This window comes from Pan paniscus, chromosome 23 (genome assembly GCF_029289425.2).
Source record: "Pan paniscus chromosome 23, NHGRI_mPanPan1-v2.0_pri, whole genome shotgun sequence".
Lineage (NCBI taxonomy): Eukaryota > Metazoa > Chordata > Mammalia > Primates > Hominidae > Pan > Pan paniscus.
Genome location: NC_085927.1, coordinates 46,221,591 through 46,248,064, shown reverse-complemented (window position 1 = coordinate 46,248,064; position 26,474 = coordinate 46,221,591). Strand labels below are relative to the sequence as shown.

The following is a 26,474-nucleotide window of genomic DNA, read 5'->3' as shown; positions in this document are numbered from 1 at the left end:
GATGTTTTAGAAGTGGTGACATCTGGCTGGGCGCGGTGGCTCACACCTGTAATCCCAGCACTTTGGGAGGTCGAGGCGGGTGGATCACAAGGTCAGGAGTTCGAGACCAGCCTGGCCAATATGGTGAAACCTCGTCTCTACTAAAAATACAAAAAAATTAGCCGGGCATGGTGGCACATGACTGTAATCCCAGCTACTTGGGAGGCTGAGGCAGGAGAATTGCTTGAATCCGGGAGGCAGAGGTTGCAGTGAGCCAAGATCGTGCCACTGCACTCCAGCCTGGGTGACAGAGCGAGATTCCGTCTCAGAAAAAAAGGAAGTGGTGACATCAACATGAGTCTTTTTATTTTTTAATTTTTCTTAGATGAAGTCTCACTCTGTTGCCTAGGCTGGAATACAGAGGTGTGATCTCAGCTCACTGCAACCTCCGCTTCCTGGGTTCAAGCGATTCTCCTGCCTCAGCCTCCTGAGTAGCTGGGATAACTGGTGCATGCCACCACGTCCAGCTAACTTTTGTATTTTTAGTAGAGATGGGGTTTCGCCATGTTGGCCAGGCTGGTCTCGAACTCCTGACCTCAGGTGATCCACCCGTCTCAGCCTCCCAAAGTGCTGGGATAACAGGTGTGAGCCACCACACCTGGAATGAAATGAGTCTTTCAATTTTTGTATTTTTTCTTTCTTCTTCTTTTTTATTTTTATTTTTCCAGAAACAGGGTCTTGCTTTGTTGACCAGGCTGGAGTGCAGTGGCATGCTCACAGCTCATTGCAGCCTCAAACTCCTGGGCTCAAGCAATCCTCCCACCTCAGCCTCCTGAGTAGCTAGGACTGCAGGCAAGTACTACCATGCCCAACTAAGTGTGTATGTATATTATAGGCGTGAGTGACCACACCAGGACAAAATCATGTTGTAACAGCATTCTATAAATTTGCTCTTCCTCACTTAGTAGATTTTCTTTTGCTTTTCTTTTTTGAGGCAAGGTCTTACTCTGTTGCCCAGGCTGGAGTGCAGTGGCACGATCAAGGCTTACTGTAGTCTCAACCTCCCAGGCTCAAGCAATGCTCCCAGCTAAGCCTCCTGGGTAGCTGGGAATACAGATGTGCGCCACCATGGCAGTCTAGTTTTTGTATTTTTTGTAGAGGTGGGATTTTGTGATGTTACCCAGGATGGTCTTGAACTCCTGGGCTCAAGCAATCCTCCCACCTCACCTCCCAAAGTGCTGGGACTACAGGCATGAGCCACTGCGTCTGGCCACTTAGTATATTTTCAATCAGCAAATACAAATCTACATAAAAATTTTAATGACTTTTTTTGTACTTTTTGACATACGACTATATCACAATGTATTCAATCTTGTAATATATTGTACATTTATTTCTAACATTTAGTGACTATAAACAATGTTGCAAAGAACTTTAAAGTTCATATCTGTGTACTTTTCTAATGTCTTTTAAGATGAATTCTCAGATAGAATTGATCAATTTACTTTCTCATCTGTATCTATAAACCTGACCAATATTGAGCATTTTTTTTAATTAGGTGAAAATGGCATTTTATGTTGTTTTGTTTGCATTTCTTATGGCTTTTTAAAAATAATTATTGGCCATTTATAATTCTTCTTTAAAATCACCTGTTCCTGTTTTTGGCCATTTTTATTTTGGAGTCTTTGAGGTTTTTCTTTTTCTTTTTCTTTGTTTTTTTTTTTGAGACGGAGTTATGCTCTTGTTGCCCAGGCTAGAGTGCAGTGGTATGATCTCTGCTCACTGCAACCTCCGCCTCCCGGGTTCAAGCGATTCTCCTGCCTCAGCCTCCTGAATAACTGGGATTACGAGCATGGGCCACCATGCGCGGCTAATTATTTTGTATTTTTAGTAGAGACGGGGTTTCTCCATGTTGGTCAGGCTGGCCTTGAACTCCCAACCTCAGGTGATCCGCCCGCCTCGGCCTCCCAAAATGTTGGGATTACAGGCATGAGCCACGCGCCCGGCCGAGGTTTTTCTTATCAACTGGGAAGAGATCTTTATATATTGCTGTAGTAATTTGTCACAGAGTTGCAAAATCTTTTTTTCCCAGCTTTCTTTTCCCTTTAGAACATAGTTTTTTTCTGAAGTTAATTTGGAAGAATAGTCATGATAGCAAGCACATTCCAGTAAGAAAGAGTAATGATGAGAAATTTGCCCTCATAGATATACAATGTATTATAAAGGTATCTTCATTAAAGCTTGGTGGGATTGGCACAGGTGCACACAGAGAGATCAATGTATACAAGTCAGAAATAGCTTCAAGTATAATAGTTCAATAGGCGATGAAGGTGCCAACTAAAATCAGTGGAGAAAATAGTGTTTGGACAAGTGGCTATTACAAAAATTATCTTAGGTTTCTTCCTTACCCCAAAAATAAATTCCAAATGGATCAAAAGATTTTTCATTTAAAAATGAAAACATTTTTTATCCTCTTGTAGTGGACAGTAACAAAAAAAAGTGCAATTTGTAACAAGTACCTGAAAGGATGTATGCGAGTTAATGGCATGGAGGTGAAGAGAGGCTCGGAAGGGTATTCCAGGTAGAGAGAACGGCCAGAACGAAGGTTTGGAGGCTGAAAGGCAGCAACGTGCGGACCCTAAAGAGGCAGGGTCAGGAATCGAACTTAAGACGCTCACAATGGAATCCAGGGCTGAGTCCATGCCCGCCCCCACAGGGATCATAATTATGTAAAATAGCATTTTTCCCATATATGGTACTTAATATCTGTCCTTCTGGTGGGATGACATGAGACTGAGAGCACAGCTCGCGGGGCGGGGTGTCAGAGTTCCAGACCTTCCCAGTCGGCTCCCGCCGGGCCTCGCCCCGGCCCAGGCAAGGCACCAAAACCCCGGCCCGGGGCTCTCCGCGCCCCGAGTCGCCGCCTCCTGATTGGATTCCCCCTGTGTCAATCCTTGTCCTAGAACCTGGCTGTCCGTTGGACCCGCCCTAGAGGGCGGGGCTCCCGCCTAGGAAGCGCGGGGGAAGGTGGAGCGGGTGGAGGTGGGGCGGAAAGAGGAGGTTGAATCCCCACCCATCTGGCCGCAGAGGCTCCGCCCACCCCCCTTTCCACAGGCCAATACGTCTGCCCATCAAGGCCAGGTGCGGCCTGCAGTGGGTGTAGCAGGAAGGGGGCGGGATTGTGCCCCAGGCTCCGCCCCGGAGCCGGCTCCCGGCTGGGAATGGGCCCGCGGCTCCGAGGGCGGGGCGGGAAGGCGGCGAGGAGCCGAGCTGGGTGCGGTGAGGCGCGCAGATCACCGCGGTTCCTGGGCAGGGCACGGAAGGCTAAGCAAGGCTGACCTGCTGCAGCTCCCGCCTCGTGCGCTCGCCCCACCCGGCCGCCGCCCGAGCGCTCGAGAAAGTCCTCTCGGGAGAAGCAGCGCCTGTTCCCGGGGCAGATCCAGGTTCAGGTGAGCGAGCCCCACCGCGGTCCCGCCCCGGGCAGGCGGCGGCGGGCGGGCGGGGGCGAGACGCGCTGCCGCCAGGCCGACTGGTGGTTCTTGGGCTCAGTGCGGCCCGCCACCCGCGCGGGCGGGCGCGAACGCCCGCGGCTCAGGGCCCGGCACAGCATCCTTCCCAGGGGGACCGGGACCCCCACGCGGGCGCTCGGGGAGGGCGCCGGCGGCAGCGAGGCCTCGGGGTGCAGGGGCGGCCTCGGGACCCGGCGCTCCCCGGCGCCCCCCGTGTCCCCCGGCGCGGTCCCAGGACTGGGCACTGGAGCCGACCTCCCCCAGCCGCTGGGGCACGCGCCCCGCCCTCGCCTCGCCCAGGCCCGACTCGGGCAAACTTTTTAACCCCTTCCGGGAGCCGCGGCCCCTGGGACGCAGCCTCACGGGTTGGGAGCCCGGGGCAGCCGCTCCCGTGGAAGTTTCTGGCGTCTGAGGCACGGAGGTAACGGGCAGCGGGCACCGTTTGGCAGCTGTCAGGGCGTCCTCCTGAGCCAGAGTCGGACCGTCCCGCTGCAGACCTTGCACCCGGCCCGGTTTCCGCCTCCGCGGCCGACTTCCTCATTCGCCCGCTGCCGTCCGACTGGTCGGGGAGGGCCCGGGGGAGGTGCGGCGGCTGCCCGGACAAAGGCGACCCGGCGGGGACCCGGGCGCGAGACAGGAAGGGCCACCCCCAGTCCCTGCTCCAGCCCTCGACCTCCGACTTCTGATCCTCGGGGGAGGGAGGCCCGGAATGCAGCAGCCGTCGGGGCCGCCCAGGCGTGCACCTGATTCCACCGCACCCAGGGGCCATCCCGTCTGGGCGGGGTGCGGGGGCAGCTAGCTCTGCCGTTATGAGCAGACCTGGGCGATTGCATCTTTCCTGTTTGAGCCAGATCGGAGTTTTCTATTCTCCACTCCCCGCACCCGCTTCCCTGTGCTGGGGTCCTCACCCCATCCTGTTCTGGGGCCACGCACAGGAGACAGGACTGCGGCACCCTCATTCTCCAGGGAAGCCCCGCTGTTTCAAACTGAGACTCTGCACCCCCAGCGCTAGCTTGCCGGCTGTCCTGTGGTGGGGGGCAGGGTGAGCGCACGGCCCCACCCAGCCGGTGTGGAGAGAAGACTCCTTGGGAAGTCCCAGGTCGTAGAGGCAGGCGTCTGTCTCCACCGGGCAGTTGAGAGGCCCAGCCACTTCTCGGTTCACTGCGCCCTTTTCTGGGTTTAACAGGATTTCAAAGTGACTGATGAGGAACTGTGGAAAGGGAAGAGAGCCTTAGCTCCTTCTCCGTGCAGCGCAGCACTGTGGCCATTCTAACTCCACTGTCTGGGCCAGTGTTTGGCTCACCTGATGGCTTAGGAGTCCCTTTTTGGTAAGGAGGGAGGCCTTTTGAGACAATCACTCAATTAATAATAGTCAGTTTATATACAAGGCTGCTTTGTGTGGGGGAAGGGGACACAGATGTGTAATTGAGCAAATATTTAACTGCCCTCTCTGTGCCAGGGACTCTGCCAGGTGGTGGGGGGGTGGGAGGTTGAGTAAGACCTGGCCCGTGCCCATGGGCACTTAGGGGAGAACTGAGACAAATCTGTAGATGAGTCTAACGTGAGGTAGAGATGACAGGGACCCCGGAAAGGTACTGTGAGTCATGGGGATTGGGAGAAGGGAGCCAGACTGCCCTGTGAAATCCCTGGGGCCCTGCCTCTGCCCTTGGGGAGTTTACAGTCCTCAAGGGGAAAGTGGCAGAACGAGTGAAATACAAAGGCAGCCTGTGATGTGTGTCCCAAGTATGCCATAGACAAAGGACTCAGGAATTTCAAGGCTGAGAGGGGCCACTTCTCTTGGGCAAGGAGGAGGCTGCTACAAGGGAGAAGCACATTGCAGGTTTGGCAAACTGAGGCAAGCATGCGGTGTTGGAAAGTGAGGAGCCACTTAGTGGGTAATTGGGGGGTAATTACAAACATGGAGAGATTGCTCAGTGTAATTTGAGAGCCACTGCGCTCTGGATGACTGTGGGGTGACACCAAAGAACTTCAGTCTCCACACTCAGCAAACCCTGGCAGCGCAGGTGGGCAGAGCCAGGTGTCTGGAGAGCCGGCATTGGCAGGCTCTGGGGAGCTCCCCAGCCCCGGAGAGAAGGGCAGCATTCGGTGAGGCTGTTCATCTGAAAGGTTCAGGAGGGTAGAGGAGAGGGAGGGCCCTGGCTTTCTTGCTTTTATTTTTAAACTTTTTAACCTAAGGGGTTGGAGATGGGACAACTTCTCTCTTGTAGGATGAAGGACGCATGTTAATCACAGCCTGCCTTTTGCCCGCTCTTGCTCCAGAAAAAACAAAACAAGGATCTGTTAGCTCTTTAAAAGAAGAAAAACACACTAAAAAAATGCAGCATTGTTGTGTAGCCTGGTAGGGTATTGCTAGAAACCAGGCTGGCTGTTCTTCCTTTACTTCCTCTTCTAGCTAATTCTTCAATAAAGTACTTAAGACAGCCCTTACCAGCTTGACATCTTTATTTCAAAAGGAGAGGAGGGGTTGGCTGTTGTTTTCCTCCGAGCCTGGCCCTACCCTTCTCTTGGAGGGGGAGAAAGAGAAACCCAAAGCAAAGGAAAAAGAGAGAGAGAGAAAAAAAAAAAACCCGTGCCTTGACAGCTTCCTCCCAAGCATCATGTTCCAAAAATATTTAGAATAACAAAATCTGTGTGTCGTCTTAATTAAACAAACGTCCTAATTTACTGAGCATAAAACAGCATCTCTGCCTGCTGGGGCAGGAAGTGCATTTCCCTTTGTGCAGCCCCAGAGAGTCACTGCCTCTCAGCCTTAACCCTTGGTGTGCTGAGACCCTGGGCTGGAGTCCTCTGCTGACAAAAGAATGGAGCCCTGGCAGTGCTGCTGCTATGGCTTACTGAATCCCACTCTTAGAGCTGGGAAGAGTGGGGTAGTGGAAAGAACGTGAGCTTTGGAAACAGGCTGAGTTCAAATCCTGACCATGCCACTTACTAGCTTTGTGACCTTAGGCAAGTCACATAGCCTCACAGCTTGGATGTGCTTATGTATAATATGGGAATCAAGATCCTACCCTGTGGGGTTAGATGCATGAACTGAAAGAAATAAGGTATGTACATGGCCTAATATGTAATGGCTGTATATATATATATATATATATATAATTTTTTTTTTTTTTGAGACAGAGTCTTGCTATGTCGCCCAGGCTAGAGTGCAATGGCGTGACCTCGGCTTGCTGCAACCTTTTCCTCCTGGGTTCAAGCAATTCTCCTGCCTCAGCCTCCCGAGTAGCTGGGATTACAGGTGCCCACCACCACACCCCACTAGTTTTTATATTTGTAGTTGAGATGAGGTTTCACCATGTTGGCCAGGCTGGTCTCGAACTCCTGACCTCAGGTGATCTGCCCATCTCAGCCTCCCACAGTGCTGAGATTACAGGTGTGAGCCACCGTGCCCGGCTTGTATATGGTTTTTGTTTGTTTGTTTGTTTGTTTTTGAGACGAGTCTCACTCTCGCCCAGGCTAGAGTGCACTGGCACAATCTCAGCTCACTGCAACCTCTGCCCCCAAGGTTTAAGCGATTCTTCTGCCTCAGTCTCCCGAGTAGCTGGGATTACAGGTGCCTGCCACCATACTTGGCTAATTTTTGTATTTTTAGTAGAGATGGGATTTTGCCATGTTGACCAGGCTGGTCTGGAACTTCTGACCTCAGGCGATCCACTGGCCTCGACCTCCCAGAGTGCTAGGATTACAGGCGTGAGCCACCACACCCAGCACCCCCTCGCCCACTTTTTTTTTTTTTTTTGAGACAGGGTCTCACTCTGTCACCCAGGCTGGAGTGCAGTGGCACTATCTTGTCTCACTGCAACCTCCGCCTCCTGGGTTCAAGCGGTTCTCATGCCTCAACCTCCCGAATAGCTGGGATTATAGGTGCCCGCCACCATGCGTGGCTAATTTTTTTGTATTTTTAGTAGACACAGGGTTTCACTATGTTGGCCAGGCTGGTCTCGAGCTCCTGACTTCAGGTGATCTACCCGCCTCAGCCTCCCAAAGTGTTAGGATTACAGGCGTGAGCCACCGCACCTGGCCCCCACCCCCCCCTTTTTTTTTTTTTTTTTAATATAAATGACCAGTCTTAACTCCCTAGGTTATCAGATTGAGGGGGTGGGGATGAGGCTGGGGGACAGATTGTTTTCCTGGCTTCTAGCTCAGTGTTCTTTCTGCCTCTGTGCACAACAACGTATGCGTGTATTGTGGTTGTGGACTGTGGTTGTGGACTGCCTATTCACAAGTGGCTATGAGGCCCATCTGCTGATGCTTTTGGATGCACTTGGCCATGAACTTGTGCTGAGTAACCTCTTCACAGGGCCCCGGCTGGGACAGAAGGTGTGCAGACTGTGGTTTTAGTTCAAACACATGGTTTCCTGTGGTCTGGGAGATAGCCAAAGGGTGATACAGGAAGAGCACTGGACTTGGGTGACTGGAGACCTTACTTCCAACTCTGGCTCTGGGTGAGGGGAGGTTTGATTTCCTTTTTGTTTTTTGATTTCGTTTTGAAGCAGGGTCTTGCTCTGTTGCCCAGGCTATAGTGCAGTAGCATGATCATAGCTCACTGCAGCCTCAAATTCCTGGGCTCAAGCAGTTCTCTGCCTCAGCCTCCTGAGTAGCCAGGATTACAAGTGCACACTGCTACACCTGGCTAATTTTTGTGTTTTTTTGTAGGGATGGGATCTTGCTGTATTGCCTAGGCTAGTCTCAAACCCCTGGGCTCAAGCAACCCTCCTGCCTCAGCCTCTCAGAGTGCTGGGGTTACAGGTGTGAAATACTGCACCTGGCCAGGTTTGATTTCCGAGGAGGTGCCGTATCTCCCTACAAAGATATCATACCAGTTTATGTGCCCACAAGTTATGTATGGGAGTGCCTGAAAAACTGAAAAATTAAGTAATTTTATTTATTTATTTATTTCTTTATTTGAGATGGGGTCTCCCTCTGTTGCCCAGGCTGGAGTACCGTGGCATGATCTTGGCTCACTGCAGCCTCTGCCTCCTGGGTTCAAGCAATATTCCCACCTCAGCCTACCGAGTAGCCAGGATTACAGGGGTGCACCACCACACCCGGCTAGTTTTTGCATTTTTAGTAGAGATGGGGTTTCACTACGTTGGCCAGGCTGGTCTCGAACTTCCTACCTCAGGCGATCCACCCGCCTTGGCCTCCCAAAGTGCTGGGATTATAGGCATGAGCCACCACACCCAGCAAAATCAAGTAATTTTAATTTCCTGGGCACTCTTTTTTTTGTTTTTTGAGACTGAGTCTCGCTCTGTTGCCCAGGCTGGAGTGCAGTGGTGCGATCTCGGCTCACTGCAACCTCCGCCTCCTGGGTTCAAGCGATTCTCCTGCCTCAGCTTCCCAAGTAGCTGGGATTACAGGCGCCTGCCACCACGCCCAGCTAATTTTTGCATTTTTAATAGAAACGGGGTTTCACCATGTTGGCCAGGCTGGTCTCAAACTGCTGACCTCAGGTGATCTGCCCGCCTTGGCCTCCCAGAGTGCTGGGATTACAGGCGTGAGCCACCGCACCTGGCCAGCACTCTGGTGCCTTATTGATGGGAGTGTATATTGTACAACCCTCTTTTTAGAAGGTCGTTTGGGGCTGGGCATGGTGCCTCACATCTGTAATCCCAGCACTTTGGGAGGCCAATGGGGGAGGATTGCTTGAGCCCAGGAGTTCGAGATCAGCCTGGGCAACACAGGGAGAGTCTGTCTCTGTTACATTAAACAACAACAACAACAAAAGAAAGTTGTTTGGCAGTATCTGTCAAAGCATACTCCTTCCGACTGTATTCTAGGAATTCATCTCACAGATAAACTCAGATGTGCTGAAGGAAATGTCTGAGAATCTTCATTGCGGCATTGACAGAGAAAATGACAGGAAACAAGTTGTGCTATTAAAAAGGTCAACTAAATCATGGTACAGCTGTACAGTGGAAGTCCTTGCATCCCTTTGAAAAATGAGGTCAATCCATATGTACTGATAGGGTGTGCTCTCCAAGCTACGTTGTAAGTGAAAAACACCAGACGCAAAGTAGTGTAAATGGTGCTTCGTTTTGTGTAAAACATGGTATGTAAACTCTGCTCTGTGCATGCAGTATTTCTGGAAAGATACTGAGACCCTGGTAATGGTGGTTGCCTAGGGTCTAGGCAACAGGAGCAGGGAGTGAGCAGTACATTTCACTCAATACTTTTTTTTTTTTTTTTTGAGATGGAGTCTCGCTCTGTTGCCCAGGCTGGAGTGGCATGATCGATCTCGGCTCACTGCAACCTCCACCTCCTGGGTTCATGTGATTCTTCTGCCTCAGCCTCCTGAGTAGCTGGGATTACAGGTGTGCACCACTACGCCCAGCTAATTTTTTTGTATTTTTAGTACAGACGGGGTTTCACCATGTTGCCCAGGTTGGTCCCCATCTCCTGACTTCAAGTGATCCACCTGCTTTTTCTTCCCAAAGTGCTGGGATTACAGGCATGAGCCAGTGTGCCCGGCCATATTGTCCCTAAAGAATCAAAAATTCAGCTATTTCTTATTTTTCTTAACTATAAAAATAAGGGGTCCAGCTGGCTAATCTGTAGGTCTCAACTTTAAAGTGCATTGCTTTAGGTTCCATATTGCATATTGAATGCCTACCTTGTACAAGGTAAGAGGGAAGGGTCTTTGTGCTTGAAACCTTTGGGTCCTGTTTTCTTCCCATGATGTCACATCACTAGAGTAACCCCTTAAACAGAAGTCCTTTCTGATCTACTTCCTCATATTCTGGGAAATGGTAGATGATTGATTTTTCTTTGCTGTATGAGAAGAGAAAGCCTGCATGTGTGTCTGGAAAGCGTTTTGGGATACCCTCTTGCAAGGTTTCCATAATTCGCTTGGCTCCAAATCATAAGCTGTCCTGTCCTGGGGAGCCCACCCCAACCTGAAGCCCAACCCAGGCCCTCACATACCTGGCTTTCTTTCTTTTCTTTTCTTTTCTTTTTTTGGAGACAGAGTCTCACTCTGTTGCCCAGGCTGGAGTGCAGTGGCATGATCTTAGCTCACTGCAACCTCCACCTCCCAGGTTCAAGCGATTCTCCTGCCTCAGCCTCCCGAGTAGCTGGGATTACAGGCACCTGTCACCACACCACGCCTGGCTAATTTTTATATTTTTAGTAGAGGCAGGGTTTCACCATGTTGGCCAGGCTGGTCTCGAACTCCTGACCTCAGGTGATCCACCTGGCTTGGCCTCCCGAAGTGGTGGGATTACAGGCGTGAGCCACCGCACCCGGCCACCTGGCCTTCTTTTTTAACTTGGGGTCATTGCATCCACTATTATGCCCCTTCCCACTCTGTCCCCAGTTTCCCCTAAGACATCTGGCCTGTGGTTTTTATGTATAACAACACTAGAAAAGCCCCAATTCTTGAGAAGATGTGATCAGAGGGGTGTTTTGAATCGGAGGGCCCTACCCCCCTTCTCAAGGATGGCTGTCTTTCGCTTTGGATGGTGTGGGCCCTGGGAGGAGCTGCCGGCGCTGCTGTTGTGCCCGATTGACTCCTTTCCTGAGTGAAGTCTGGAAGACCCCATCAGGGTCCTGAGGTCCTGCAAGGCAGCCTCCGGGCCTCCTGGGGGAATGGTGTGAGTCACACATGAGCACACACTATGAGACTGGCTCTAAAATGGGACCGCCACTGCATGGGCGGGCGGCCTGTATCTGTACCCAGCTCCCTGTCCCTTGTGCTTAGATGGCACCAAATATTTGGGAGGCAGGAGGGGAGCTGCCCACTCTGTCTGATGCGTGTCTCTTTAAAAAGTAACCTAGGTTTCTTTTGGAATTACTCAGGTTCCCATTCCCACGATTAGCTTCTCGAGCCTGAGATGATTCAGCACCCGGGCAGGTGTCCCCAGAGAAGGCCCTTAGCTGGCCTGCCAAGCGCTGGAGCAGCTGGGAGTCCCTCAGTGGCTGTCTGCATCTCTAGCCCGGGACCCTCCTGCTGTGGTTGGAAGGAGCCTTTACAGGGCCTTCCGGAAGGGTGTGGCTTCCTGCCGTGCAGGTTGGGCTAAGGCCTGTATTGGGGTTACAGGTAGCTGATCTTCCCCACCCTCGAGTCACTTCCTTGGTACCTCTCAGAGGCCCTTACCATCCTTATGGTATGTCCCAGAGGAGAAAAGGGGCTTCTCAGGGAGGTCCCTCTCTTGCCTTCTTAGGCCAAGATGATGTCTTTCTGTACAACTTTTTATTTTTCTGAGACGGAGTCTCGCTCTGTCACCCAGGCTGGAGTGCAGTGGCGCGATCTCAGCTCACTGCACGCTCCACCTCCCGGGTTCACGCCATTCTCCTGCCTCAGCCTCCCAAGTAGCTGGGACTACAGGCACCCGCCACCATGCCCGGCTAATTTTTTTTGTATTTTCAGTAGAGACGGGGTTTCACCGTGTTAGCCAGGATGGTCTCCATCTCCTGACCTCATGATCCGCCCGCCTCGGCCTCCCGAAGTGCTGGGATTACAGGCGTGAGCCACCGCACCTGGCCTCTCTGTACAATTTTTAATGTGTTGGGGGAGCTCGAAGCTAATCTCTGAGTAGGTTGCCACTCACCAAAAGGACGTGGGCCTTAGAAAGAAGAGCCTTTCTTCTTGCATTTTAACTCTAATTTGAAATGATCCCCTGCTTAAAAGAAAAATCAGCAACAACAATGAAAACCCTCCCTACTGGATTTAGAATTATAGAATGCCTGGCTGGAAGAGATGTTGGGAATAATTAAAATAACATTTCTTTTTTTTTTTCCTAATTAGAGAAAAAGCGATTTGCTCAAGCTCATTCTGTGAGTCAGTAGAAAACCTTGGCCCCTGGTTTCGCTCATACCCAGTGCCTTTCCAAATCAGGAGGCTTTATTTAAACGTGTTTTCTAAATGGTGACTCTCTTTTTTTTTGATGTTTATGCCCTGTTTAGCCAAGCAACACATACTTAGCTCCTTTAATCTTTCCTTAAGAGTCTATTCTTCTACTCCCTTCGTCTTTTTTGTTGTTTTTTGTTGGGGGGCACTAGGGTTAAGGAATGGGGTGGGAAGTGTTTTGGGTTTCTCTGAACTTCTTCCAGCTGGACGTGGCCACTTGGGCTGAAAGTTCCCACAGCTCGAAAAATCAATATTTCACATGGGGTGGTGCCAGGCAGCAGGGTGGGCCATTCAGAAAGCCACACCGCTGCCCACTGTCCTCAGCCAGCCCTGATTTCTAGTAACTTTAGGTCACTTAATGTCTCGGGTGATAATTTGTTGTATTTTCAACACAAAATGCACGGGAGAAGGAACAAAATAAAGTTTTGGGATCAGGCAGAGCTAGGAGCAGACCCCCCGCCTTTTCTCCTGCTGCTCGCCTTAGTTTTCCCATCTGCACCGTGGAGAAGCCTCTTTCTTAGCATTATAAATGGATGTGAAGTGGTCTGGTCCTCCTCTTCCTCCCCTTCATCTCTCTCCTTTTTTTATGAGACAGCGTCTTGCTCTGTTGCCCATGCTGGAATGTGGTGGCGCGATAGCAACTCACTACAGCCTCGGCCTCCGTCTCAAGCATTCCTCCCACCTCAGCCTCCTAAATAGCTGGGACCACAGGCATGCACCACCAGGCCTGGTTAGTTTTTTTTTTTTTTTTTTTTTTTTTGTAGAGACGGGGTTTTGCCATGTTGCCCAGGCTTGTCTCAAACTCCTGAGCTCAAGCGATCTACCTGCCTTGGCCTCCCAAAGTGCTAGGATTACAGGTGTGAGCCACCTCGCCCAGCTTCTCCTTTTCTTCATAGTAACAATAACATCATCTCTCCTCAGGTGGTAGGAAATACACGTTCAAGTTTTTTTTTGTTTTTTTGAGACGGAGTCTCGCTCTGTCGTCCAGGCTGGACTGCAGTGGCACCATCTCGGCTCATTGCAAGCTCCACCTCTCGGGTTCTTGCCATTCTTCTGCCTCAGCCTCCCGAGTAGCTGAGACTACAAGGTGCCCGCCACCGTGCCTGGCTAATTTTTTTGTATTTTTGGTAGAGACGGGGTTTCACCGCATTAGCCAGGCTGGTCTCCATCTCCTGACCTCATGATCCGCCCGCCTTGGCCTCCCAAAGTGCTGAGATTACAGGCGTGAGCCACCGCACCCGGCCAGGTTCAAGTTTTAGAGATTTCGTATTTATCCAACAAGCCTGTCCCTCGATAACAAGGTGCGGTGATTAAGATGACTGAGGAACCTGCTGGAACTCGCCCCCGGCATTGATGCTGGGGTTTCTGATGCCTGCAACTTTCGCATCCTTTTCCCATACAGTTCAGTTCATCTCATTACACTGATCTGAGCTGGTTTAAGTATTTTTTTTTTGGAAAGGCTGTTACAAAGCGATAGAGGCACCTTTATTTAGAGTTGTCTATGTTCAAAAGCCACTGCGTTTCCTGTGTTTCACATTAAGTCACTGAGCTAGAGAAGGCAGCTTCCTGTCAGATAAACATAAGAACGAGGCATTTGGGACAGTCTGGGTGACTTAATCTAACTGGGCCAGAATCGGGGAGAAGATTGAGAACTCGCTGTCCTGTGTGGATGAGGAGGTCAAAGGCGGGGTCTTCTTTCATTTCTGTTCCTAGGCTGTAATTCCGTGTTTGGGACAGAGTCAGCTCCTAGTCGTTACTGCACAAATGGGGTTCAGGTCTCATTGGTGTCTTCACTTTTTTTTTTTTTTTTTTGAGATAGGGTCTTGCTTTGTCGCCTAGGCTAGAGTGCAGTTGCACGATCTTGGTTCACTGCAACCTCCACCTCCCAGGTTCAAGCGATTCACCTGCCTCATCCTCCCAAGTAGCTGGGATTACAGGTGTGCACCACCACACCCAGCTAATTTTTGTATTTTTAGTAGAGACAGGGTTTCACCATGCTGGCTAGGCTGGTCTCAAACTCTAGACCTCAGGTGATCCCCTGCCTCAGCCTCCCAAAATGCTGGGATTACAGGCATGAGCCACAGCGCCCAGCCAGTGTCTTCAGTTCTAAGCCTGCGACAGGGAGGCCTAGATAGCCAAAAGCTTTTGAATGCCGGTTAGTGACCTCTTCATTTTACAGAACACTGATCGGGGAATCCCTGGGAGGAGAAAGGTGGCGGTAGGGGGCATTTTCAAGTTTTTATTTTTTATATTTAAGAAGCAAGTATTGGGTATAAGGGAGTTGCCCTTTGCCAAGTCAGTCCGCAGAGACTCCCTAAGCTCCAGCTATGTGGTCTGCACTGTGCTGGCTTGGTGGGGCTCAGCAGCGATGGAGGGCTGACAGCCTGTCCCTGTCACCAAGCAGCCTTATCCTCCAACAGGGAGTTGGGATACTGAGGCAAGCCCATGCTACCCTGAGTCAGGAGACATCTGAGCATCTTGAGCTAGGTTCCTGGAGGCTAGGATTGCCTGGGAGGAGGAGGGAGGATGGGAAGGTGGGCATGGAAGGGAGGAAGAGCTGCTCTCTGAGTCACATCACAGCCTTGTTATTAATTATAATTATTAAACTTTATTGGCCGGACGTGGTGGCTCACACCTGTAATCCCAGCATTTTGGGAGGCCCAGGTGGGTGGATCACCTGAGGTCAGGAGTTCGAGACCAGCCTGGCCAACATGGTGAAACCCCGTCTCTATTAAAAATACAAAATTAGCCGGGTGTGGTGGTACATGCCAGTAATCCCTGCTACTCGAGTGGCTGAGGCAGGAGAATTGCTTGAACCTGGGAGGCGGAGGTTGCAGTGAGCTGAGATTTCATCACTGCACTCTAGCCTGGGCAACAGGAGCAAAACTCCATCTCAAAAAAAAGAAATTATTGAGCACTTGTATGTACTAGGTACCATGCTGATGCTTTTTAAAAATTATCATCTTTTATTTAAAAAATTTTAACTTACATTTAAAAAAATGGAAATGGGGTCTCACTGTGTTGTCCAGGTTGGTCTCAAGCTTCTGGCCTCAGGTGATCCTCCCACCTTGGCCTCTCAATGTGCCGGGATTATAGGCGTGAGCCACCACTGCACCTACACCTGGCCATGCTAGGGCTTTTACATGGATTATCTCATTTAATTCTTCCCTTGTTTCCATAAGGTAGGAACTTATCCTCATTTTGCAGATGGGGAGACTGTGCAGGGATTCAAACTTGGGTGCTCCAGCTCCTGACTCTCTGTGGCCTTGGAGACGCCCTGCATTCCAGGACTTGTGTTTTCTCACTTGGCGGTGAGTGGTTGGGCTGGTCCTTGAGGCCTCCACCCTCACCAGTGGCTGAGCATTCATTCAATGGGCAGAGAGAACGTTGGGCTGCAGCAGAATGGGATCTCGCGTACAGCAGTTGGCAACCCACAGCGGGGTTGCCAGGTCAGCAGTGATGCCTTGGCTACTGACTTCACCTTTAACCCCACTGGCCATTTTTCAAATGAATGTGGTTGGTCCTAAGGGAGAGCAGGTGGAAAGACCCTGGCCCCAGCGTGAATCCAGGCACTGCTGTGCCTGTCTGAGTAGTGCCCTCTGGGGAACCAGCTAGCCAGGCAACCTGCCATCATGTTGCCTAGTGAGGTCTTGACATCAGCCAACTTGAAACCGTTGGGTTCCTTTCGTCCTTCATCTGTCCACCCATCAGATTCATAGTCATTCAGTAGTGACTCCTACTAGGAGGAACTGATTCTAGGTATAAGGCACTGGCTGGGTGCTAGGAATATGGAGGGAAAAGAAACATAGGCCCTTGTTTCTGGGAGCTGATGGTCTCACACCAGATACCGATGCTGGAAACCCAGGGAGAAGGCAGGGGGGAGTCTGAGAAGGCTTCCTGGAGGAGGCAGCCTTTGAGATTGTAAAGTAGAGACATGGTGTGGCAAGTCCAGGGAGCAGGGGTGGGACCTCGTTCAGTTGCCCAGACTCAGGCAGAGCTTTGTTCAGGGGTGATTCAGGTTGGTGAAGGCCCTGTGAGTCACCTGGGGCTGGTGAAACGTTTCCTCTCCTCCTTAGGCCACGACCCAGCCTCTGCATAGGCCAAGACGGCCCGTGAAGGCTTGTTTCCTTGCCCCATTTCCCAGGAAATGTGGGAGTGCAGGATTCCACTCCCAGGTCACTCACCTTGGGGGTGGATGCTGGGAACGCGGCCTGCGCCCTCTGGTTGTGTGGCCAGCATGTTTTTCTAGCCAAAGGACTTGGGATGAGATTTTTCATGGAATATTGAGAGAGACGTAATTGTTATTAGAATCAGTTCTTCTGTTTTTATTTATTATTATTATTTGAAACAGAGTCTCACTCTGTCGCCCAGGCTGGAGTGTACTGTCACAATCTTGCCTCACTGCAACCTCCGCCTCCCAGGTTCAAGCAATCCTCCTGCCTCAGCCTCCCGAGTAGCCGGGATTGCAGGCGCGTGCCACCATGCCCGGCTAATTTTTGTATTTTTAGTAGAGATGGGGTTTTGTCATGTTGGCCAGGCTGGTCTCAAAAACTCCTGACCTCAGGTGATCCGCCCACCTTGGCCTCCCAAAGTGCTGGGATTACAGGCTTGAGCTACCATACCTGGCTAATTTTTGTATTTTTAGTAGAGATGGGGTTTTGCCATGTTGGCTGGGCTGGTCTTGAACTCCTGATTTCAGGTGATCCACTTGCCTCGACCTCCCAAAGTGCTAGAATTACAGGTGTGAGCCACTGCGCCCAGCCAGTTCTTCTGTTTTTAAAGTAAAGAAAAAAATAAGGGGGGTGGGTGGTATTTATTGCACAAGCATTATTGCAACAAAGCTGGCAAGAAGCAGATTTGCCCCGCACCTCATCCACCGTTTTGCATTTTTCTGGGTTTTCTGTCCATATACACATGTATTTTACAAAATTGTAAGCAGAACGGAGACTGTGTGTGTTCTGAGTTACTTAGTACTATAATGCAAAGTTCCTATGTTGCATTGGTCGCCAGAATTCATATTTTAATGACCCTCTTATGTCCACTGAGGAGAGGGACCATTTTTCATGTTGCCAGAAAGTTCCATGAGTTTTATTGAGTCTTGGAAATTCATTCAGCAAATGTATCCAGTACATCTATTCTAGATCTAGGCCAGAAACTGCCCGCTGGTCAGGATGCAGATGAACGAGAGGTCCCAGGCCCTGTCCTGGAGGGGGCTCGCAGTGTAGACCTAGGAACATGCCACTTCACTCTGGTGTGGTTGTGATTGAGGGGGCTGAGGAGGTGGTGGCTGCTTGGATGCCCAATTCCAGTCAATTCCAGCCGATGGAAAACAGGTAAAACCGCTTTGTCAGTAGTGGTGAGAAGGCTTAGAAACAAGGGAGCTGGGAGATCTGTCTGGGCTTTTGGAGGAAGCTCTTCAACCTGTTCACCCCGCCTCCGCCGTTGTGTCACTTCCAAGGCCCCTGGCCAGAAAACCCACTGGGAGGAAGTGAGGGAGAGAAAAAGTCTCCAAGGGACCATGACAACAGGGAGGCTTGGGAAATAGCCCCCGGCCCTACTGAGAGAGACCCTACCGAGGGTGGCAGTGGAGCAGGGGCAGCTGAGGGCAGGGGCAGGGGGAGGATAGTGGGGTGGAGTGGTCTTCCAAAGTCGGAAGGCCATTGGCAGGAGACTTGGGCTCTGCTGAGGCCCCTGCCTTTTCCAGGATGGTGTGAGAATGGTAGCAACAAGTTGCAACAGTTTAGTTTTGTTGTAAAGAGGAAGTTTCAGAATCCTAGTGGCTACTTTTGAGCAGACAGATGTTTGTAAAAAGAGAGTATTTGGGGGTGGGCCTAAGGGGAGAGGATGGGTGGTCAAGGGGCTAGAAATTGGAATGCAAGAGCTGCCTTTGCTCCGGTATTTCCTTTCATTCCAGAGAAAGGCTTCCTCTGCCAGGTGTTGTGGCCGCCTCTTTCGGCCTCCAAGGCCCCTGTTCCCCAACCCCGGCTCCCCACTCAAGTCCCGCTGACCTGAATTCTGCTGTCTTCCTAGACAGCAGGAGAGAAGTCGTTTGCTTATGGGAAAGTTTCCAAAGTCTTGTTGCTCCCCACCCCACCGAGGGCACGAACAGGGCTGGGGGCCCAGGTGGTCACGGTGGCCACCGCTGCCCTTGTGTGTTGCAGATTTGCCGAGCTCCTTGCGTCCCCCCCTCCAGCCTGCTCTTGGGACCTGGATCAGCACCAGGCCTCTTGGGTTTGAGGTTTCACTGGGACAGCTCTGTCACAGTCCTTAATACCTCCCATGATTAAATACAAACTCAGCAAAAACACAACCTAAACCTTAACCTAACTTTTTTTTTATTACCTGTCAATTTTTTTTTTTTTTTTTTTTTTTTTTTTTGAGAAACAGGGTCTCACTCTTTCTTTTGCCCAGGCTGGAGTGCAGTGGCACAATCATAGCTTATTGCAGCCTCAACCTCCTGGGCTCAAGTGATCCTCCCACCTCAGCCTCCCAAGTAGCTGGGACTACAGGTGCACACCACCACACCTGGCTGATTTTAAAATTTTTTGGTAGAGATGGGGTCTTGCTATGTTACCCAGGCTGGTCTTGAACATCTGAGTTCAAGTGATCCTCCTGCCTTGACCTTCAAAAGTGCTGGGATTACAGATGTGAGCCACTGCACATGGTCTGAATTTATACTATTTAAAATTATTTAGTAGCTGTTATATTGGAGGAAGGAGAGTTGGATACAAGGAATAGAGAAAGCAACAGGAAGTGGGGTGTGGGGCAGGGAGTGGGTGACTTCAGAAGCAGCTGCTGGGTTTATATTTCATTTTCATTCAATTTATTTGTTCATTAAATACATATCAATTGCTAGAGACTGTTCTAGGTTCTGGGGACGCATCATTGATTAAGGCAACTGAAGTCCCTGCAGTTTACTCTCTAGTGGCGGAAACAGACAATAATCAAACATACTTACTAGGTAGGTCAAGACAGTAAGAGCTGTAGAGAGCCCAAGCAGGTGAGGGGGTATGTTGAGAGGTACTAAATTGCTCAGGCAGCTGGGTGTGGTGGCTCACGCCTGTAATCCCAGCACTTTGGGAGGCCGAGGCGGGCGGATCACCTGAGGTCAGGAGTTCGAGACCAGCCTGGCCAACATGGTGAAACCGTCTCTACTAAAAATACAAAATTAGCCAGGCGTGGTGGTGGGCACCTGCAATCCCAGCTACTTGGGAGGCTGAGGCAGGAAGAATCGCATGAACCTGGGAGGCAGAGGTTGCAGTGAGCCGAGATGGCGCCATTGCACTCCAGCCTGGGCAACAAGAGTGAAACCCTTTCTCAAAATAAAAATACGAATCAAAAAAAATTGCTCAGGCTGCTATGATGAAGTACGAGATTGTGTGGTTAAGCAGCAGACATTTATCCCCTCAGTTCTGGAGGCTGGAAATGCAAGATCAAGGTGTGGACAGGCTTGGTTTCCTTTGAGCCCTCTCTCCTTGGCTTATAGATGGCCGTCCCCCCACTGTGTCCTCACATGGTCTTCGCTCTGTGCACGCACACGCCTGGTGTCTCTTCCTTGTCTTATAAGGACACCAGCCATGGGATTAGGGCCTACCCGAAGGACCTCATTTTAACTTAATTACCTCTTCCAAGGCCCTGTCCTCAAATACCACAGTCACATTCTGCGGTACTGGGAGTTAGGGCTCCAACATAATGGATATTTTTGGGAGGGACACAATTCAATCTGTAACAGGGAAGAAGGGAGTAGGGGAGTGTGTTTGTGTCAGCAGAGGGTTCTCTGATCCAGGGACATTCTGTGGATGCCTTCAGATCCGGGGGAGGAGCCCTCCAGGACGGTGCTCTACCGGTTGTTTAATTGCTTTGAGCTCCAGTTTCTGTGTCTGTAAACTCTAGTTCATGGAACTATCTGTTAGTGTTCTCTGGGTAGCTAAAGTATGAAATGCTCTCAGCAGTGTCTAGTTCATGATGGACTCCCGATAAGTATCAATGCCCCTCCTGCCCTGCTTCCCACCCTCCACTGCCCACCCCTGGTTCACCAGCGCTTTTTCCTTTTGTCCCACTTTGCTCTCTGCTCTGGGCTTCTACTTCTGATCAAAACACTTGAGAACCGGGTGGGGGCTGCCCTGGCTGCTCCCAGCTCCCAGGCTGCCCTGCCTTCTGCCCAGTGCCTGTGAGCCAATTGTTCTTGGAGGTGGCTCCTCCCCTCTGTTAAGTCATAAGCACTTTTGACACCGGTAAGGAGGAACTGTTGTAGAAAGCTGGTGCAGGACTATAACCTAAACTCCCAGTTACTGGCCCGAGTGTTGGATGGCTGCGGTTCGAGCGTGCGTTGCCGAATGCTTTGCTTATGCCACTGTTCCCAGCGGACTGCTTCATGTCTTAGCAATTCTCTGTGCTGGCTTATGTGCTGGTCTCGCTTCCCCTTTTAGAGGCCTTGCCGCCAGGACCCTTGCATGGTGCCTTGCCCATGGTGAGCACTTGATACATGCTTGAGAAACAGGTGAGGATATTCATACTAGAATGTGGGTGGCACAGACCCTGATGTGCCCTGGGTAGATGGCTTTATTTCTTTGGCTTCTGAGCCTCACCAGCATGATGGGCGTGTGTCTGGTGCTTAGGTAAATAGGCAGGCACTCTGGACTCAGACCATCTGCCCTAATCTTGGTTCTCCCACCTGCAGGCCCTTTGACCTTGAGTGAGTCATACAGTCTTTCTGTGTGCCTCAGTTTTCCTTATCTGTGGAATGAGGAAAATAAATGCCACAGAGGGTTTTGATGCTAATAAAGTATAGCTTTATTGTTTATATGTTTTATCTGTCCACAATTTATCCGGCACAGTGCCAGGTGATATATTTTTATCTGTTTAAAAATTTCAGTCTATTTTTTATATCACGTTACAAAGGTTAAAGTCACTTTCAGGTTATTGCAACAAAAGTCTCTCAATCCCATGAAGGTGGCAGTATTAGTGTTCCTATTTTGTAGCTGGGAATGTTGAGAGTCCAAGAAAACCTACGTGACTAGCCCCAGGTAGCAAGTGAATGATCTAAAATCCTCTCCCAGCTCCTCATTTTCAGGCCAGTTATTTTCCATATCAACTTCCATCGCCTCTCCTGCCTTCTCATCCCACTTCAACCATTATGTGGACAATAGTTGTGAAATTGGGTTTTTGTAGACTTCCACGCATAGCCTCACAGTGCTGGTTGCTGGGTCGCGTTACCTAGTTGGCTTTATGGCACCAGCTGTAAATTACAGCCCTCCCTGTTCCATCCTAAGATACCTGTCGGGTAGACAGCAGGTGAAGGCTGGCAGGCTGGTGTGAGGTCTGGTTAGCCTGGTCCTTGTGGGGAACCTGGGTTTTTGCTGTCCTCCCTCTGAAGAATGGATACCGCCCCCTCGTACCTTCCTAGCCCACCAGCATGCTGTTCTCAGCCCGCCTCCTGCCCAGAGCCGGCCTGCCGCCCACTGTTTCCTGCCTTTGCCAGGGCGAGGGGGAGGTGGGTATATAATGCCAAGTGCTCACGAAAAATGCCTCATCATGAGATTAATTACTTGCTGCCGAGCACTGTGGATTTCACGAGTCTCCATCAGCACCTCAACGTCTTCCCCTGAACTCTACCTGGGGTTAGTTCTGTGGACTCTCTGGCTAGAACTTTAAACCTATGTTAGACAGAAAGAAAGAGATAACGGCCACCAGTACGATGCTGAAGATCAGTCTGGCAGAATCCCTCCTGCCATTGGCTAGCTGTGTGTCCTGGAGCCTTGATGTCCTCAAAGGGGGGACGCTAGGCTGAGGGCGCTTCCTGGTTGTGAGGCCCGGGTGTGCCGACCTGTGCAGTATCATACACCTTGGAGGACCAGCATGGTACAGAGGGGCTGCAGAGGGGTGGGACTCTTCCCTTTTAATACAGGTCACAGGCTTTAATGACCCTTAGATTGAAATTAGAGCCCCCCCACCCCCACCCCCTTGCCTTACTTCTGGCTTTTACACAAGAATCTGAAGAATGTGATGCTCTATCACGGACGGGGCAGGCTCTTCCGGGCTTTGCAGGGCAGCCTTTGTTGTGCTGCAGGACCTGGGGCATTCCGAATTGGTTGTGGTTGGGAGTCAGAGACAACTCCAGGCTCATTAAATTCCTGGCTGTTTAGGGTGATCTAGACAGCTGGGAGGGGTAAGGGTGGGGAGATAACACTCCTCCACCTCCCAGCACTGTTATCTTAGAGAAATTGGGTTAAAAGTGAGTCTGCTGGAGGGGATTGGTAGCAGACAGGAGGACAGATACTGGTGCTTTGGCCCTGGGCTACTGGAAAGCTTGCGGGTCCACCTCTGCGCTTCCCCTTCCTGATCACGGAGCAACTGCTGTTGACCAGGTCCTATGTGGAGCCTTGCCAGATGCTCTGTGTGCATTCGCTGTCTCATTGCACCCCTAGGGGCAGTGGAGCAGAGTGGTTAGGGATGGAAGACCTGGAGACCCAAGTGAGACCTGCAGGGTACAGACACCAGCAGCTAGTGCCTGTGTGTCCTTCAGCAAGTAAGCCTTCTGGCCTTGTTTCCCCATCTGCAAAACGGGATACCACTAGAATCTACCTCACAAGAGTGCCGTGTGCTAAAGTGAGATTCCTGGTGAAAAGCACTCAGAATAAAGTGCAAGTGGCCGTTATTTAATTACCAACAGGGTCCTGGGAGGTGGGCCTTTTCATTCCCATTGTACAGATGAAGAAAGGGAGGTTCAGGACATTTAAATAATTTGCCAGATATCCTGAACCAGTGAGGAGAATCCAGTGCTTACCTCCAGGCTGGCCTGACTTCGGCCATATCCCAGCATCCTCTGGGGTGCCTGTATGCAGGCACCTGTGTGTGTGTGTTTGTATATGTGCATGTCTGTTTGCACAGGTCTCTGTGTGCATGTCTCTGCACCTCTGTGTGCACAGATCTTTGCACGTGTCTGTGTGCATGCATATCTGTGTGTGTGCAAGTCTGTATGCACCCATCTTGGAGTGGGGAGGGGAGGAGGGGGCCTGGGGCTCTGTCCAGGGCAGGATGGCATTGGCCCAAATCTGGCAGCTCTCTAGAGCAGGGGCCGCTGCTGCTTCCTTCTTTCATGTGCAGCCACAGCTTTGGCCACTTTCAAACCAGCCTGTGGCCTGGGCAAAGGAGCGCTGCTTGGTGGGTGGTAAAGTAAGCGGTAGTCACGTTTCTGGGGAAGGACGTGGTAAGGTCATCCTGCCGGCCAGGCTGCCTGCTCAAGGACACTGGGGTTGGCCAGCCTTTCAGACAAGGGTGCTGCCGCAACCCAGTCTAGGAGCGGTAAGTTAATTTTTCTGTAAAGTGCAAAATAAGTGGATTTCATCCTCACTTGTATTTGATCATTTCCCCGGGGGAATGCAGGAAGCTCTGAGATGCTTCTCTGGAAAGCTTGGCACTGCCTGCCATACCTTCTGTATGCCCAGGGCTGGCTGTGTGCTTGCTCATTTGAGAACCGGACCAAGGGATGGAAATGTTGGGAGGAGAGACCGTTCACCCTTCAGTTTTGGGCTTCTTGTTCCTGGAGTCCAGGGCACCCTAGAGCAGTGCAGGAGAATCGGCCTCCCTCCCGTGCCACGTGGACTCTTGCTATTGGGTTATTCTGTCCACAGCTTTGCTTCCTCAGTGAGATCCTGCTTAACCCTCCGGAGGGTGACGAAGGAAGAGATCCTGCCTCAAGTCTTTGTTCATGTTGTCTCGGTAGAAAAGGAGGCCACACTAGTGCCCCATTACCTTTGAGCTTGTGACCAGGGGACTCCTAAAAGTCCATGGACCGCACTGCAGAGTCTCTGCGAGCCCCCTAACGTGGTATGCAAGGCGTTCACCACCTCTCACAAGTTCTCAAAGGGGTCCTTGACCACTGACCTAGACAAATAGAAGCTTTGGGTTTTCCATTTGTAGAGTGTGCACACGTGAGTGTCGCATAACGGATGCAGCCTGGGGGCCATTAGGATCAGGATGGGGGTTTGTTCTAGTCTAAGTTGTGCCACCCCAGGGGTGATCACTTTCCTGGGGCTCATCGCTGTAGCTCCAGCACAGTGGCCTTCCCCTCCCTGATGATGCTTCTTGTATTTAAGCCTTTAGAACACCGTCACTTCTGGGTATCTCTCCAGCGTGGGGCTGGGCCTGGAGATGGGAGGGGTGATGTTTCTGATGCCAGACTTGATCTCTCGTTACTTTGGATGCTGAGGAAGGTGGGCTCCTCTTTCGTTCTTGTGCTCTTGCCCCTGCACATCGGCAAGGATGTTGCCGGGAAGCCCTGTACCTAGGCAAGTCACTTAGCCTCCCTGAGCCTCTGAGGCTCTCTCCTTTTTTAGGGGGAGGGGCCGCGTGACCCTTCACTTTGCCAAGGCTGGCGGGATCAGATGATGTAAACACCACGAGATGAATGTGTCAGGTGATCGGGTTGCTACAGCTGAGTGTCACTTGCCTGGAGTGGGACACTCCCCCCGACCCCCCACCCCTCACTGAGTTTCCCTTTGGCTTTGGACTTGAGTTTCTGCTTGGCCTGGCTATGTGATCTTAGGCAGATCGTGCCTCTCCTTCCTAGCGTAGATAAGTCACGGTGGTGTTTTTCAAGAACTTTCAAGTGAGATTCATTGGTGGGTCATCAAGTGAGTGGCAACCAGTTTGTTTGTTTATTTATTTATTTATTTTTCAGATGGAGTCTCGCTCTGTCACCCAGGCTGGAGTGCAGTGGCAGGATCTTGGCTCACTGCAAATTCTGCCTCCCAGGTTCAAGTGATTCTTTTGCCTCAGCCTCCCGAATAGCTGGGATTACAGGTCACGCCTGGCTAATTTTTGTATTTTTAGTAGAAATGGGGTTTTGCCATGTTGGCCAGGCTGTCTTGAACTCCTGACCTCAGGTGATCTGTCCGCCTCAGCCTCCCAAAGCGCTGGGATTATAGGCGTGAGCCACCATGCCTGGCCGGCAACCAGTGTGTTTAGAAATGAAATAAAATAAACTTGAATTGAATGGAAAAGAATCAGAGTGAATAGCATGTGTATGTCACATTGTGACAGTTTTGTTAGACATGTTTGTATTTATGACAAAAAGTTTTTAAATTAAAATTTAAGAAAAGGCAGGGTGTGGTGGCTCATGCCTGTAATCCCAGCACTTTGGAAGGCTGAGGCGGGCAAATCACTTGAGGTCAGGGGTTTGAGACTAGCCTGGTCAACATGGTGAAACTCCGTCTCTGCTAAAAATACAAAAATTAGCTGGGTACGGTGGTGCATGCCTGTAATGCCAGCTACTTGGGAGGCTGAGGCAGGAGAATTGCTTGAACCCAGGAGATTGCAGCGAGCCAAGATTGTGCCACTGCACTCCAGCTTGGGCGACGGTGACACTCTGTCTCAAAAAAATAAAATAAAAAAATAAAAATTACAGCTTAAGATAAATGTTGGGGCCCCAAGGATGAGATGCCCTGGCGCCTCTGGCAGCCCTGACTTAGGGTGGTTCCTGCCTCCAGGCCCGAGCTGAGCTGCATGTTCAGCCAGGGCTGTAAAGGGAGCCCCTTGCCAGATCAGACTCTTTTACTAAAGGGCTTAACAAAATTCTGGGAAATGAGCTACATTCCTGGGGTGGAATAAATCATGTCGAGTTGGGTTAGGCAGGATGTGACTTCAAACCCTCGAAGTGGGCTGTGTGAGGGCAGCGTCTGTGACTGACTCATTATGAGCTCAGTGGCGACACAGGCTGTCTTGAGACGAGGCAAAGATCATGGGGGAGGGGCTGGTGTTCGGGGCTGCCCTGAGCCCAGCTCTGGGAGCTTATTTTGTCCTCACAGTGGCACGGTGAGTTAGACGATACTCCGATCCAATGCAGAAGAAGGGGCTGGTGGGGGTGGGGGTGGGGACTGTCAGCTAGACCCGCTGGGGCTCCTTGTAGCTGTCCATGGGGGTAGCTGGGATCAGTTCCATTTTACAGGTGGAGAAACTGAGGCTTGGGGCCCAAGTCAAGCTGGCAAAGTTTGTTGTTAGTTAAGTGGTGGCTCTGGCATTCCACAGGCAGCCTGTCTACCTCCTGGCTGTGGCTCGTCCTCAGATGTCTTCTGTGAAGGCTGTAAGTGAATAATCACCATGAGCAGGTCCCTCTC

The 26,474-nt window shown here is 50.9% G+C and overlaps 1 protein-coding gene across 2 annotated transcripts in view; it reads left to right on the top strand.

Annotated features, from left to right (window-relative positions):
- Window positions 1–3,134: 3,134 nt before the first annotated feature.
- The window catches only part of MYH9 (myosin heavy chain 9), a 105,244-nt gene continuing 81,904 nt past the window's right edge, over window positions 3,135–26,474 (top strand). The window contains exon 1 of one of the 2 annotated variants that reach the window (XM_034948848.3): window positions 3,135–3,428. The gene's annotated coding sequence lies outside the window, so the exon portion shown is untranslated. The remainder of the gene's footprint in view (window positions 3,429–26,474) is intronic. The other variant, XM_034948846.3, reaches the window with a different exon arrangement.